Source organism: Myotis lucifugus, unplaced genomic scaffold (assembly GCF_000147115.1).
Source record: "Myotis lucifugus unplaced genomic scaffold, Myoluc2.0 scaffold_522, whole genome shotgun sequence".
Classification (NCBI taxonomy): Eukaryota; Metazoa; Chordata; class Mammalia; order Chiroptera; family Vespertilionidae; genus Myotis; species Myotis lucifugus.
In genome coordinates, this window is record NW_005871570.1 from 42,139 (window position 1) to 57,831 (window position 15,693).

Here is a 15,693-nt window from a genome sequence, read left to right on the forward strand (position 1 = left end):
TGTAGAATGCAGTGACAGAAGGGGACAATGAAAGTTGGCCTAATTCTTGGCTTGTGTTTGAACTTATTCAAGACATTGGCTTCAACTTCTGGACCTCATGAACCCCCGTAGGATAGGCTATGGGATGGGAAACCATGGGGTCCATACCGGAAAGGGGACACTAAGGGAACGCCAAGGACAGGGAACTGCAGACCAGGGTCTTGGCCTGTCTCCTCCTCAGAGCCTTGACCTGCGGCTATGAAAATCTGACAGCAGAGCGTCCTATGGATCTTAGGCTCCGGGATAAAGAGTTGAAGGTCTGACTGGGTCTTCCATGGGGTGGCTTGGGTTTGGGGTCCTAGAGTCAGAGGCTGCGTGTGAGGTCACGGGCCTGGTCCAAGTGGGTCCGTTTATCGTGTAGTGGGCAGATCACGCCTAGAGTATTGTATGTATTTGTCTGGGTGACATATTTTCAGAAGGAATGTCCAGTTGGACCTGACAGGGCCATTGGAAGCCATCACTATTCAGAACTGGTTAAAGAACTGAGGAGGACACATTTGGAGGTGAGCTTGTTGCCAGAACGGCACACCAGATTCGTGCCGGACCGTGAACCAACCACATGCAAACCCACGGAGGGAAACCGAGGACTCCCAGGACCCAACCGAAGATCCTGGCCGCCCAGCTTACGGGTCAGTTACAAGACAAGGGAGAGGTGTTTTCACAGGTCGTCATTTAGAACAGGTATAATCCTTCAGAGCATTTCTGCGGAGGACTCACACGGGGCCCAGGTGGAAGAGGTGGAGGAAGCAGAGGGACTCGACTAGAAAAACCAAATCAACGAACAAACAACCGGGTTGATTTTCACAGTAAACCCAAAAGGGAATGAGGATTGCCCCCAATGTACAGATACAGAAACCAAGGCTCAGAGAGTTTATGTAACTCGCTCACGATGACAAGAAAGAGCTTTTGTGATAGTTTTGACTTAAGATCTGGAGATCTTTGTATAACAAACAAACTCAGCTGTTTTTGTTGTATCTCCTTTCAGAAGGGGAAGGAGCCAATATTTGTGTTTGGCTGTCCAGGGAACCCAAAAGGTATTTTAGGTGCCAAAGACATCTTAGCAGCTTCATGGTGCTAAATTTGGGGCCTGAATTTGGGAAAACAATATTAAAATGACTTCTCAGAAAAGACTGGCCACAAAACAAAACATAGTTGTTGACATCCTCATTAGTAAGAGTGAAAATACGGCATGTAAAACAAACATGGGGGGTCGGGGGAGCTAACATCCCAATAATTAAGAGTATTAATCCTTCTGAAGGAAGAATCCATATTGCTTCATCTAAAATGATGCCCGGCTGGCGTGGCTCAGTGGTTGAATGTTGACCTATGAACCAGGAGGTCACGGTTCGACTCCCGGTCAAGGGCACATGCCCGGGTTGCAGGCTTGATCCCCAGTGTGGAGCGTGCAGGAGGCAGCTGATCAATGATTCTCTCTCATCATTGATGTTTCTATCTCTCTCTCCCTCTCCCTTCCTCTCTGAAATCAATACAAATATATTTAAAAAAATTAAAGGACCTGAGACACCCACTTCTGGAGCTGGCCAGCCGGGAGTCAGCTTTTCTCGACCACAGACTGTGGCTAAAAATTCTGCCCAGAACACAAACAGCAATTATCTGGTGCCCCTGGGAAGTCAAACAGCGGCAGGTTCCGGGGAGGGGTCACAGCGCAGCCCATAGGGGTGAGCTTCCTGTTTGGTTTTTCTCCCATCCTTTCCTCTTCCAGCTTTGCCTGTGGGTTGTCCTAGTTGTGAAACTATGTAGTGAGTGTGGGCAGCAGGAACCTGAAGAGAAGCCCTGTTTTTCTCATGTCTAGCACCACACCCGGCCCCAGTGCCTCCCTGTGGGTGGGTGTTGAGCGAAGAAACCAAGAAAAGAACCACTTTCCGGTTTATGATTTTTATTTAAAATGCAGTTTGGGGGAACGACTGGCTGAGGTGGCAAAGCCAGGAGGCACTTGTAGGTGGGATTTTAACACTCAGTTTGGGTTCAGCAGGGGCAGGTGACCTGGGGTGGGAGCTGAGTGATTGCAGAGGATGCCCAATGCGTTAAAAAGAAACGTTTTGAAGAGCTGTTGGGCCGGGCAGGCGGGAAGGCTGTGAGGGAGGTGGCCCTGCCCTTGCTTTTTGTAGCACCTCCCAGGAAGGCCTGGCCTTGTAACTCACTGAGTAGAAACTTCTTTTACCAACAGGGAGCTTTACCAACATCGGATCAGCTATTATTACCATTGAAAACACAGAAGGCCAGCCCGGCTGGGAGCTCAGTTGGTTGGAGCATCGTCTTGTGCACCAAAAGGTTTTGGGTTCGATCCCTGGTTGGGGATCCTATGGGAGGCAACCGATTGCTGTTGCTCTCTCACATCGATGTTTCTCTCTCTCTCTCTCATCTCCCTTCCTCTCTCTCTTGAATCAATAAAAACATACCCTTGGATGAGGGTAAAAAGAAAAGAAAATAGAAGGGAAATTTATGATGTTTCATTTAGAAACTAGGCATTAAGCACAACCCATTTTTTACGACCCCTTTTCCAAGATTAAAGCCCCTGACGTGGAAAATGCCTGCTATGGTCCCTGTTTAGAGTCCTGGGTGGATTCTGTGACCTCTCTGCCCCTGACGGAAGCCCGATCCACTGCAAAGCTCTACCCACCCTTTATTTAAATAAATAAAACTATTTATTCAGTTTCCCTGGTTTTCTAAATGTATAAACTTAATACCACTGGTTCGATTCATCCCAGAATTTTTTCAGTAACGCATGACACCGCCCTTTCGTACGTGAAGGGTGCTTTTGTGGTCGACGGTAACTCTGTCCCGAGGAACACATGAAAACCCGTGTTCATCGTTCTGTGGGTGGGACTGGGCACGTGGCTCCCGATAGAAGCCATGCTGCAATACCGATCATAGAGCGTTTCTGCCAACTCACCAGCTCAGATGATTCCCAAAATCCTTTCCGTGTGACCAGGGCTGGCGGTAAGTGGCAGAATGAACAAAAACACTGTCCCCCAAATACGGACCATGACCAGAGTAAAAAGGTGGAGAGACAGGACGCTGTCCCCCCAAGGCCCCTGTTCCCTGCATCGTCTCCCTCGGTGCTCCCAGCCTGTGGCCGAGGCTGCTGTCCCGGGGAGCGCTGGCACGGCTAGGCCACCGCCTCCCAGTGGCCTGCACCTGTCCGTGGCCCAGCCCACAGCCTCGGGCGCTGCCCTTCTGTTAGTAGCGCTTTTGTTTTAACGGAGCCCTTCCACGTTTCAGTCTGAATGGCTGGCAGCTGGCTGTCCCCAGCGATGGGGTGAGAACAGGAGGAGGTGCTGCCTCTTCCTCAACCCACAAGATCCAGAGCAGGGATTCTAGGGGTCATCGCAAGGCAGGTAGGGGCTCCCTCAGCTCTGCCTGTGCGTCATTTCACCCTACATGGTAACGCCATGCGAGGTTCGGCAGCAGAAAAACAAATGACATGAGCCCGGCTGGTGTGGCTCAGTGGTTGACATTGACCTTTGAACCAGGAGGTCACAGTTCTATTCCCTGTCAGGGCACATGCCTGGGTTGCAGGCTTGATTCCCAGTAGAGGGTGTGCAGGAGGCAGCAGATAGATGATTCTCTCTCATCATTGCTGTTTCTAGCTCTCTCTCCCCCTTTCTCTCTGAAATCAATAAAAATCTATTTTAAAAAACGACATGAGGTCTCTGTCCCCAGTGTGATCCCACAGACGGCGGCCCCCGTGGGGCAGTGTGGCGAGGGCTGCTGCAGGGCCGGGGACAAACTGGGCAGGAGGATGAAGTCACTGACTCTGAGCAGGGGAGGGAAGGTGGCATTTGATGTGGGTTTTGATGGATGCATAGTTGTTTTCTAGGGCCCTGGGGAAGGGAAGAGAGGGCAGGAGAGGAGTAAATAATGGCAGAGCGGGTGTCCCAAGTGGCAGACTGGTTGGTGAGAGGGGCTGGGCAGCGCCTGGCCAGGTGAGCAGCTGGGGCCAATGAACGTCCTTCAGTGCCCATGCCTCTGACCAGGAGTGACCACGGCATTCAAGCAGGGGCCCCATCTAATGAGGTGAACGTCTCCTGGCAGTGGCGCTCAGGAGGCCAATCCTGCGTGCTTGAAAGTTCCAGCCAGAGATGGTGAGGCCTGGGCTGGGCTTGGAGGAGGAGCAGGACTAGAGACCGGCTTAGGGGGAATTATCAGATTCTGTGACTGAGAGAGGAGGGGCCTCGGGCTTCTGTCCTGGGTGTCAGGCTGGAAGTGACAGTCTTGTGAGCCCTGGCAATTGTCAGAGAGCGAACAGGTGGAGGAGCTTACGGAGGGGCAGAGCGTGTCCCAGCCGCCCGGGCTCTCAGAGATGCAGCCTGGAGGAGGGGCGTGGCCCGGACGAGGCTGCCCACAGGTTTCTGTGCGGGGCAGGCACTGGGGCTGGTGTGGCCATTTCCATGCCTGGGCCTTCTGTAAACAGGGTCGGCCCATTGGCCGGGGCCTGCGTCTCATCCCAGTGAGTGGATTTGGTGTGTTCTGCTTTTCCACTTGCTTCTTTTGGACAAGACCCGTGAGAACTCCCGCCTTGCAGGTGGGGTGGGGGTGGCAAGGTAGAAAGTGCTGAGAAAGGCATGTTCTTATTTAAAAAAATTTTTTTATTGATTTCAGAGAGGAAGGGAGAGAGAGAAACATCAATGAGAAAGAATCATTGATTGGCCGCTCCCTGCATGCCCCCGAGCATGTGCCCTGACTGGGAATCAAACCTGCAACCCAGGCATATGCCCTGACCGGGAATCAAACCGTGACCTCCTGGTTCAGAAGTCAATGCTCAACCACTGAGCCATGCCAGCCGGGGGAAAGGCATGTTCTCTTGGCTCTGGGGAGAGAGGGACCCTACTTGAAAAACATTCCATAAACACCAGGCTTTTCTTAAAACATTCAAATTTGCTGCCAAGCACAGCAGTTAGTTGGTGCCCCGTGGACTTGGGGGGCAGTGTGGTCTGGCTCTGCAAATCTCAGAAATGCAAGTTCACTTCTCAGATGCCAACACAGGCTCCTTTCATCCGCGTGCATGAACCGAGACGTCTTGTTGCCAAGTGGGCGTCGGATCACAGCAGAAGTAACAGGGGCATCCCATCCTGACTTGCTTCCCTTCGATTTATTTTGCCTTAGTGGGGATCTGGGAACACCAGTCCTACAACACGCTCTTTGGAAGATGGGTTGCATGATTAGACAGGTGAGGAAAAGGCTGCCTTCTGTATGCCCCCCTGGAACCTTCACAAGTCAGATAAAGGTTCTGAGAAGTCCTGCACTAAAAACTATATAGTCATGTACAATAGGGTGACTATAGTTAACAGTGCTGTGCTGCATATTTGAAAGTTGCCAAGAGAATGGATCTTAAACATTCTCATCACAAGGAAACATTGTAACTATGTGAGGTGATGGATCTTAACTAAACTTATTATTTAAAAATATATTTTTATTGATTTTTTACAGAGAGGAAGGGAGAGGGATGGAGAGTTAGATGTTTCTCTTGCATCGATGTTTCTATCAGCTGCCTCCCGCATGCCCCCTACTGGGGAACGAGCCCGCAACCAAGATACAACATGCCCTTGACTGGAATCGAACCTGGGACCCGACAGTCCACGCCCCGACGCTCTATCCACTGAGCCAAACCGATCAGGGCTTAACTAAACTTATTGTAAGCATTTCACAGTGTATACATATATCAGAGCATTATGTTGCACACTTTAAACTTATACAATGTTACAGGACAATTATATCTCAGTAAAACTGGGAGAAACCGTACAGAGAGGGTCTCCCATGGTTGTTAGTACGTCCTCGACTCTGTTTTTTGTTTTGCAAATGCCCATTTGACACCCAGGGGATGTTAAATGCCGCCCAGCACACACAAACCACGCGAACCTTTAAAAGGCATGTTCGTGAGTCCACAGAAGAGGAAGGGAAGCGAAGAGCCGGAGGATGACTGCAGGGCTGTGCCCAGACCTCCCAGAGCATTGGTCTTCCTTTTCCCTCGTCTCTAGTTAATTTTCTTATCGCTCTCCACCCTATTCCTGGGTGTTCTGCCTCAGACGAAAGTAGAGTAATTGGTTCCGTATCTCCTTTTCACAGAAATCTCATCCAGCTTCCAGCCCAGGGGCTAAGTACGGCTTCATGGGTTCCTGCCTTTGAAATAAATCTCATCTAACTTCTGCCAGCTCCCCATTGGCTTCAGGCCAAAGTGAGAAGCACTGTACCCTTAATCCCCCACCCCCCACTTTAGATTTTAGATTCACAATATTTATGATAAAAAGCAGGGGGAGGGCCGAAACCGGTTTGGCTCAGTGGATAGAGCGTCGGCCTGTGGACTGAGGGGTCCCGGGTTCAATTCCGGTCAAGGGCATGTGCCTGGGTTGCGGGCGCATCCCCAGTGGGGGATGTGCAGGAGGCAGCTGGTCGATGTTTCTCTCTCATCGATGTTTCTAACTCTCTATCTCTCTCCCTTCCTCTCTGTAGAAAATCAATAAAATATATTTTTTTAAAAAAAAGCAGGGGGAGGAATTAGGTGGGCTAACAAAGTAATGGACATATAACACCAGGTTATTTCTAGTGGGCAAGAAATTGCTTTTCCTGGGCCAATTACTTGACCTCTCTGTGGCTCAGTGATGCCATCTGTAAAATGGGCACAGAACATCACCTTATTTATTCACTGAGCATTGTTCGCCCTTTTTACTCTATTTTGGACATCAGAAGCGCTTCTGTGGGCACTCGAACAACCTCATAAGGGACCATGGAAGGGCAGAGCTTGGGAAGGATCCACGGGGAGGGGGTAGGGAGACATGGGGGGGGGGTCAGAGCCTGGGCTCTGGTCCTCCACCCCCACTTCCTAGAGATATGCTCCTGGGTCATCTTCCAAACCATCGGTGCTGGCATGTCCCCAGGCTCCCTGTGCGCCAGGCAGCGTGCTCAGCCCCTCCCAGTTCTAACGCTCCCATCCTCAGTCTAGAGTCACAGCAGCACTGGGCATAGTCCTAGGGGGCACGGTGGCACCTCTGGGTGATGGAAGGAAGAGGGTGCTGAGTGGGCTGGAGGCTCCTTCCCACGCCTCCAACTCAACAGCGCTGGCCTGGCTCCTTTCGGGATGGTGGTGCCCACACACCTTCCATCTGAGAGAAGGAGTCTAACGCTCAAGAAAAGATGGGACACAGCCGCTTAAGTCCACCCCAGTCAGACCCACCGGCTCGTCCTCTTTACCCCTCACATTCTGGTAAACTTCTGCTACCTTCCTCGTCCTGGTCCAGCTCCTGACACGGCCAGTGACTGACAGCGGGTCTCTCTGCCCCGGCCCCCCTCAAGGGCTGAGCAGTGCATCGCGCCAGGGCTCCAGGACTGACATGCCAGGGGCCCCGGGAGTCGGCCTTCTCCTCAATGTGCATCTGTAGGCGCAGGGAACGTGAAAACCTCCTGAGTCACAGACAGATCTGTGCCTGTGAGGCTGTCCACACCTCGGAAAGGCACTTAGCGACGAGGCAGACGCTGCTCTGACAAGAACCACGCGTCCCTCCAGGAATGGGCTTGTCGTCAGGGCGGCCGATGCTTCTGTCGGCAGCTCGGGACGAGGGCGAGGTTCCCACCGCTACAGTGAAACATGCCATCGGAACGAACATGCCTCAGCATGAAGTGTTATAGGGGGAAGGCAGCATGGCCCAGCCTCCGGGGCACCGTCGCACCCAGGCCCTTCGGACCACCCTGCTGCCATGCCGACGTGCAGCCCACTCATCGCAGAGACAGAGGCTGCAGAACCAGCTGACCAGGCTCTTGAGCCTCTACGTCTCCATCACCTCCCTGTCTTGGAACTTCTAGCCTCAAGATTCAAGGTGACCATCTAGTTTTAGACATTAGTGTCTGCTAGGGTTGCATCCTCTGCTTGGGCGGGGCACACCCCACGGTGAGGGATGGACACCCCCGTGAGGAGTTAGTGTGAACCCCAGGGTGAGGGATGGACACCCCCGTGAGGAGTTAGTGTGAACACCAGGGTGAGGGATGGACACCCCTGTGAGGAGTTAGTGTGAACCACCTGGGTGAGGGATGGACACCCCTGTGAGGAGTTAGTGTGAACACCAGGGTGAGGGATGGACACCCTTGTGAGGAGTTAGTGTGAACACCAGGGTGAGGGATGGATATCCCCGTGAGGAGTTAGTGTGAACACCAGGGTGAGGGATGGATATCCCCGTGAGGAGTTAGTGTGAACACCAGGGTGAGGGATAGACACCCCTGTGAGGAGTTAGTGTGAACACCTGGGTGAGGGATGGACATCCCCATGAGGAGTTAGTGTGAACACCTGGGTGAGGGATGGACATCCCCGTGAGGAGTTAGTGTGAACACCAGGGTGAGGGATAGACACCCCCGTGAGGAGTTAGTGTGAACACCTGGGTGAGGGATGGACATCCCCGTGAGGAGTTAGTGTGAACACCAGGGTGAGGGATAGACACCCCCGTGAGGAGTTAGTGTGAACACCTGGGTGAGGGATGGACATCCCCATGAGGAGTTAGTGTGAACACCTGGGTGAGGGATGGACACCACCTTGAGGAGTTAGTGTGAACACCAGGGTGAGGGATAGACATCCCCGTGAGGAGTTAGTGTGAACACCAGGGTGAGGGATGGACACCCCCGTGAGGAGTTAGTGTGAACACCTGGGTGAGGGATGGACATCCCCGTGAGGAGTTAGTGTGAACACCCGGGTGAGGGATGGACACCCCCCGTGAGGAGTTAGTGTGAACACCAGGGTGAGGGATGGACACCCCCGTGAGGAGTTAGTGTGAACACCAGGGTGAGGGATGGACACCCCCGTGAGGAGTTAGTGTGAACACCTGGGTGAGGGATGGACACCCCTGTGAGGAGTTAGTGTGAACACCAGGGTGAGGGATGGACAGCCCTGTGAGGAGTTAGTGTGAACACCTGGGTGAGGGATGGACATCCCCGTGAGGAGTTAGTGTGAACACCAGGGTGAGGGATAGACATCCCCGTGAGGAGTTAGTGTGAACACCAGGGTGAGGGATGGACACCCCCGTGAGGAGTTAGTGTGAACACCAGGGTGAGGGATGGACACCCCTGTGAGGAGTTAGTGTGAACACCTGGGTGAGGGATGGACATCCCCGTGAGGAGTCAGTGTGAACACCTGGGTGAGGGATGGACATCCCCGTGAGGAGTTAGTGTGAACACCTGGGTGAGGGATGGACATCCCCATGAGGAGTTAGTGTGAACACCTGGGTGAGGGGTGGACATCCCCGTGAGGAGTTAGTGTGAACACCAGGGTGAGGGATGGACACCCCTGTGAGGAGTTAGTGTGAACACCTGGGTGAGGGATGGACACCGTGAGGAGTTAGTGTGAACACCAGGGTGAGGGATGGGCATCCCCATGAGGAGTTAGTGTGAACAGCCAGCCCAGCATCTGAGTATCCATGGTCATCCCCTCAGAGTCCTTGGGTCTTCCATGTGCCATAAAATTGCAGTCTTCTGGAGTAACCCTAAAGTAAAATGCTTCCATGAAAGTACGAAATACAGCACGTACTGATGCAAGTTCCCATACTATTAGCTACACATTGGCCGGGGCCTGAGGGCTGGCGGCTCTGTTTCTCAGAGGTGGTCTGTGTTGTCTCAACTCAGCCCTCCTCGCTCATCTGACCTCTTTAAGCCGTGCCCTTTCTGGTCCCACTCAGAGTGAGGATCCCTTCATTGTCTGGGAAGGTGTGGTCCCATCTACTTAGAGGGATGAGAGGCCGGCCATGCTCATCCCAACCTTAGGGCGTGACTGGTCACAACCGGGGAGGGCTGTCCTGACTCCGGCCAATAGCTCCTCGGCCCCTCGAGGGGTCGGGAATACAATTATGTTCTGCAGCCCCCACCCAGTCGGGGAAAAGTGGGCCTTTTGGTGGGGGTGGTGTCAGCCCAGGCGGGGCAGGCTTTTCTGGGCCATGTGGGCAGGGTGTCCCCCGATGGGACAGCCATGTGCTTTGCTGGGGCCTCAGGATGGTCAGCCACATGGCCTGCGTGTGCACCAGACTCTAGGCTGCAGCCACGTCCTCTGAGTGTAGACTCAGCTCCCACAGCCCCCTCGCGCCACGCCAGCGTCCAGTCAGAGTCTCGGCCCCCACGGCCCCCTCGCGCCACGCCACCTTTGTTTAACGGTTCAGAAACCTGCCGTGGGCCTGAGAAAGCTTCCTGGCTCACTCAGGCTAATTAGCGCCGCGGCTGCCCTGGGAACCCATTTTCAGGCCTCAGAGAACCTCTGACCGGCTCTCTAAGTTTGCACAGGGTCCCTGGGACTGTCTTGCTTGGAGGCTGCGTGCACCCAGGTTCTTCCCTTGGAGGTACAGGGTTTCCACGGAGACAGATGCATTTCTGACCTCAGAGATGGGGGAGGGTACAAACCCCCTCCCTCCGGGATCGCCAGCCTGGATGAGGAGGGAGGGTCTCTCCCTGCCTCCACGATCCCTGAGACCCAACCAGAGGCATGACAGGGCTCCCTGCTCTCTCCGTTCCCGGGCCTCTGCACACATCTTTGCGGTTCGCTCATTCATTCCCTCACTTATTTATTCAACAACTATTGTTAAGCAACCTTCTGCCCCGGCCCAGCCGCTGCTGGGGACGTGGTGTGCGCCCTGAGCCCTGCTCTGCCAGGGGCCACAGGGCACACGCCAGGGAGCCAATGGATGCCAGGCAGCCCAGCGGAGCAAGGCGGGCCAGAGGCGAGGTGGTGAGGGCGAGGCTGTGTGCCCTAGACAGTGTTCAGGGAAGGCCTGAGCAGAGCCAAGCAGGAGAGTCCCGTGAATACCTGGGAGAGGAACATTCCAGAAGAGGGGAGAGGAGCCTGTGATGGGAATGAGCTCAGCCCATCTGAGGAGCAAGAAGGCTGACGGGGCAGGTGGACTTTGGCCAGGAGCCCCATTAGGCAGTAAAATTCTCCCTTACCAGTACCAGAAACTTCCCTATTCGGGAGCGATCCCTGATCAAATGTGCTCTGGGGCTGTCTGTGGGCGCCGGGCCCATTCCTTGCCGAGAGAGCAATTCTCAATCTGGCTCCCCTCAGGCATGTGGCAATGACTGGAGATGTGTGTGTGTGTGTGTGTGTGTGCATGTGTTCTGGCCTCTAGTGGGTAGAGGCCAGGGATCCTGCTAAACACCCTACAACACAGAACTCAGTCCTCAACAAAGACCTAGTTGACCCCCAGGGTCAGTTGTGCTGAGGTTGGGACCCCTGTGTGGGGTCTCAGCAGCCTGGGGAGCCTGGGCGCTGTGACTGGCGGTCGCGGCCCCGGGCTCTGGAGGACCTGTGGGCGGGCGTGGGGGACATATGGGAAGAGGCGAAGCTGCTGTCAAGGGGAGCATTTGCATGGCCCACAGGTGAGAGCCAGCCATGGAGGAGCGGGCAGAGCAGGCCACTGCCTGGGCTCCTCTTACAGCTTCGCAAAGGCCCCGACCCCTGCGTCCCCGGGTCCCAAGCCTCTCGGGTCAGAGCCACAGGCGGAGCGCTGGTCCGGGAAATGGGCTCTCACTGCCATGACAGCGTGTGCCAGGCTCTGAGGTTTGTGCGCTCTGATCTATCTGCTCTACGAGCCCATTTTCCACATGGTAAGACTGAGTCGTGGCAGGCAAATTCCTGCCTCAGGGCCTCCCCACTGCCTGGAAGGCTCTCTCCTCACCTTCTTGTGGCCTTTTCATTATCCCAGTCTTAGCTGGACCATGGCTGTGCGAGGCCCTGAGGGGTCACCAACCCTCCACTCCTCAGTTCTGTCTTTCCCAGGCCCTTTCTCTGGGTCCTGCACCTTCCTTGCTCCCTTCACTTTGATTTAAAAACACTGGCCCTGTGTCCTAGTTCTCTAGGATGCCCAAGGCTCGTCTGGTGAGCCATCTGAGCTGAGGGGTCTGTGGCTGACAGAGGTGTGGCACCTGGAGACGATGGGGAAGGCAGGCAGGGAGGGAGAGGGTGGGGGAGTGGAGGGAGGGCAGGCGTTACCTTATCCACCCTCCCGCTGGCGCTAGCTCCATCCACTGGCTGTGCGGCCACATCATGCCTGGGTGTGCTGCTACCACTGCTCAGCCCCTAGCGAGTGCCAGGCCCATGTGGTTACCTAGGATTCCTGCTGCATGTCAGCCAGGGCGGGAGAGCTGGGGGAGCCAGGGCGGGAGGACTGGGGAGTCGTAACATCTGGGCTGCTGATGGCGCTACCCGGCCACTATGTTCTTGCTCATCAGCTTCTTCCCTGGCGCCCGCCCTGCAACCCACAGCTCCTCCCACTAATTATGAGGACTCTTCCTTACTCTGACTCTCTCAACCGGTTCTGCATCTTGTTTTTTTAAAGTATCATTTTTGATTGTTGTCACCCACTAAGGTCTGCATATGCCCACCGGTGCAAGTTGCCAGAGGTGCCCATGAGCAAATGAAACAACCGTAGGTATTAAAATCCCCGATAAATAAGTGGTGCTAGAAAAAAAGAAAAACAAAATTATTAGTTGTGTTAACGGAAATGAACAACCTTTTTTTAAAAGAATATATTTTTATTAACTTCAGAGAGGAAGGGAGAGGGGGAGAGAGAGAGAGAAACATCAATGATGAGAGAGAATCATTGATTGGCTGCCTCCTGCACACCCCACACTGGGGATCGAGCCTGCAACCCAAGCATGTGCCCTGACCGGGAGTCCAAGTGGTGACTTTTTGGTTCATGGGTCGATGCTCAACCACTGAGCCACACCAGCCAGGCTTAAAAGGAGGACCTTTTTTGGTGTTTCAAGAGAGTTACTGCAGCTTGGTTTGACATTTGTACTGTTTCTATCATTAGTAAAGTTATGGCTTCTTGTGGGAAAAGAAAAAATATATATATATATATATTAGCATCCTTGAAGCCCAAATGGATCCATTGCTCAGGAGACAGATAAAGACAAGTGGCCCTGAAGACCAAATGGGCCCATCACTCAGAAAGAAGGCCAAGGACAGGCCCTGTGTGAAAGGAGGTAGCGTCTTGGGGCTGATCTTTCCAGCATTTTGGTGCTAATTTTTACGAGGACCAGAAAGCAGACTGGGAACTCACGTAGCTGTTACGTGTAGTTTTTAGTTTTTTCCTCCCACCTTCTAGCCCTGTATGCACAGCTAGCTGGGGAGGAGGTGTCAGGGCGATTTTTTCAAGGAGTTAGGCCTGTCGCCCTCTCTGATCGCCGGCCATGCGGACAGTGAAACGCACCACAAAGATTCAACCGCGCTATTTATTGTCTCTGCATCCTCAGAGCCCCGGCCCTGGGCCCACACCTCCTCTGGTGTCCTCTCCGCACACCAGGATCCCACCGGCACCAGACCCTCTGTTCCTGTTTCAGAAGAAGAGTTTTTGTTCCTTTTTAAATGGCCGCCGGGGTGAAACTTCGCCTCTTGTGGAAATTGACCCTTGGTCTCCTTCAACTCACTTTTCACAAAGCAGCTCATTACTCTCTGTGAGGGCAGCCGCCACCTTGCTCGTGGCCCTTGCCTGGTAAACCGGTATCCAAATTCAAGGATCCCGCATTCTCCGGGAGCATCTGGGCCATGTCTGTCTCTACGGCTGTTCCAACTGCTGTCCCTGGCTGTCCACCTTGGTTTGGGTCAAGGAGTCATTTCCTCTTAGTGCCTCTACAGGGCCGGGATCCGAGTTCCTGTTAGAAAATTGGGTTCTATGTTTGGGCTTTCCTAGGTCTCATTTCCTTTCAAAGTCTCTGCAACAGTGATTGCCAGAGGGCCATTGCTGCGGGCTGCGAGTTACATGCATGTTGGTCTCCAGAGCATCTGCCAGTTCCTCGAGGGTCGGAACTGGAGTGTCCTGCGGCGGAGATTGGCTTCTTGGAGGCTGGGATGGCGGCTTCCAGCTGCAGCCTTACTTCCACCTCTGTGGGGTTGGGTGGTTGCTCACACACAGGCTTGACCTTTCACCTTTGACCACATGTCTCCCAGGCCCTTGATATGGGATGTTTCTTCACCAAACTTTAGATTGTTGAGCACATTGTGTAGAGCTCAGTGTCGGAGGCTCTGGCCAAAGTTTCTCCCGGATCTGGATCCCGGGTCACGCTTCGCCGCTTCCTCTGGTGAAGCAGTTTCTCTCCCTTTCTTTTCTCCGGGGAAGGGCAGGGTCTTCCCTGTCTCCCTAGTCCAAAGCCTCCTTGTCCAGGGACATGAGGAGGGAGGTGCTCAGGGTCAGATGGGCTGGTGGCTGCTCTCTGTCTGCTGTTTCTGTTGGAATCCAGCTGGTGGCAGGGCACTCGGGGGTGGGGGTAGGGGGGGATCTAGGTCATCAGGAACATTTCCCAAGTGTTTCAGTTCCTCTTCGGAGAGTTTGCCAAGAATCCCATCTTCATCAATGTCCGTGTATTTCTCCAACTCTTTTTTTTTATTTTTTATTAATCCCCACCGGAAGATATTTTTTCCATTGATTTTTAGAGAGACTGGATGGGAGGAAGGGGGGAGAGAGAGAGACACATCCATTGGTTGCCTCCCATATGAGAGATCAAACCTGCAACCCAGGGAGGTAGGTGCTCTTTTTTAAAAAAAATATATTTTATTGATTTTTTACAGAGAGGAAGGGAGAGAGACAGAGAGCCAGAAACATCGATGAGAGAGAAACACCGAGCAGCCGCCTCCCGCACACCTCCCACTGGAGGTGGCACATAATTTCAGACCATCCTTTGTGGTTACTTTAGGTCTCTGAGTTTGCAAGACCGCCATGCAGGCCTCCCCGAGCTTGTCAGGTCAGCATGCAGCCCCTTTCGTCCACAGATCTCATGCCTCTTAGCTTCTCTGTGCCTCAGTTTCTCATCTGTGAAACAGGATTGGAAGAGTACCTACTTCATTCGGTTCTCTAAGGATTAGACTCAATCTGTGGGTCGCGACCCCTTTGGCGGTCAAACGACCCGTTCACAGGGGTCGCCTAAGACCATCCTGCATATCAGATATTTACATTACGATTCATAACAGTAGCAACATTACAGTTATGAAGTAGCAACGAAAATAATTTTATGGTTGGGTCACACATGAGGAACTGTATTGAAAGGGCCAGAAGGTTGAGAACCACTGTGACCTAAGGATTAAACAGCCCCCATAACTCCCCGTTCACTAATCTGACCTTGACTCATTGCTACACACAAACCGTTTGCTATGAAAAAGGCTCTTTCCTGAAAGGGGGGAGGCATCAGGGCTTCGGGGAGCACAGAGTGTTAGAAAGTTAACTCTGGATCCGTCCCGGGAGGGCAGGGGGTGCGCTCCAAGAACCCGCTAAGCCCTAAGGGACACGGGCAAATTCCAACACCGCGAGCTCCTGGCGCGCAGGGAAGGATGCTCTTCCCCGGAGGCCACGGAGGGGAACTTTGCAGACGGTTCCTGCTGCCTCCCGGGCGCTCGGAGCCGGGTCCTGCGGCTTCTCTGAGCCCCGCGCTGGGGGTGGGCGGCGGTGGAGGGGATTGGGGCGTCCCCCCACCCTCCTCCGCCCCACAGTCGCAGGGCGCAGCGTGTCGCCCTCCACCATCCCCCGCCCCTCGCCGTCATCGCCAGCCTCCTCACCTATCAGATTCTGGGTGCACATTGCCCCGCTGGTCCTTCCCCCCCAGGTGCTGCGCAGAGGTGTGAGCGGCGCAGGACCGGGGCGCAGGCCGGGACCCAGCTCCTCCCCGGACCCCCAGGCCGGG

The 15,693-nt window shown here is 53.9% G+C and overlaps 1 pseudogene; it reads right to left on the reverse strand.

Moving 5' to 3' along the window:
• Positions 1–13,358: 13,358 nt before the first annotated feature.
• Positions 13,359–15,590, reverse strand: LOC102418102 (annotated as a pseudogene).
• Positions 15,591–15,693: the final 103 nt, after the last annotated feature.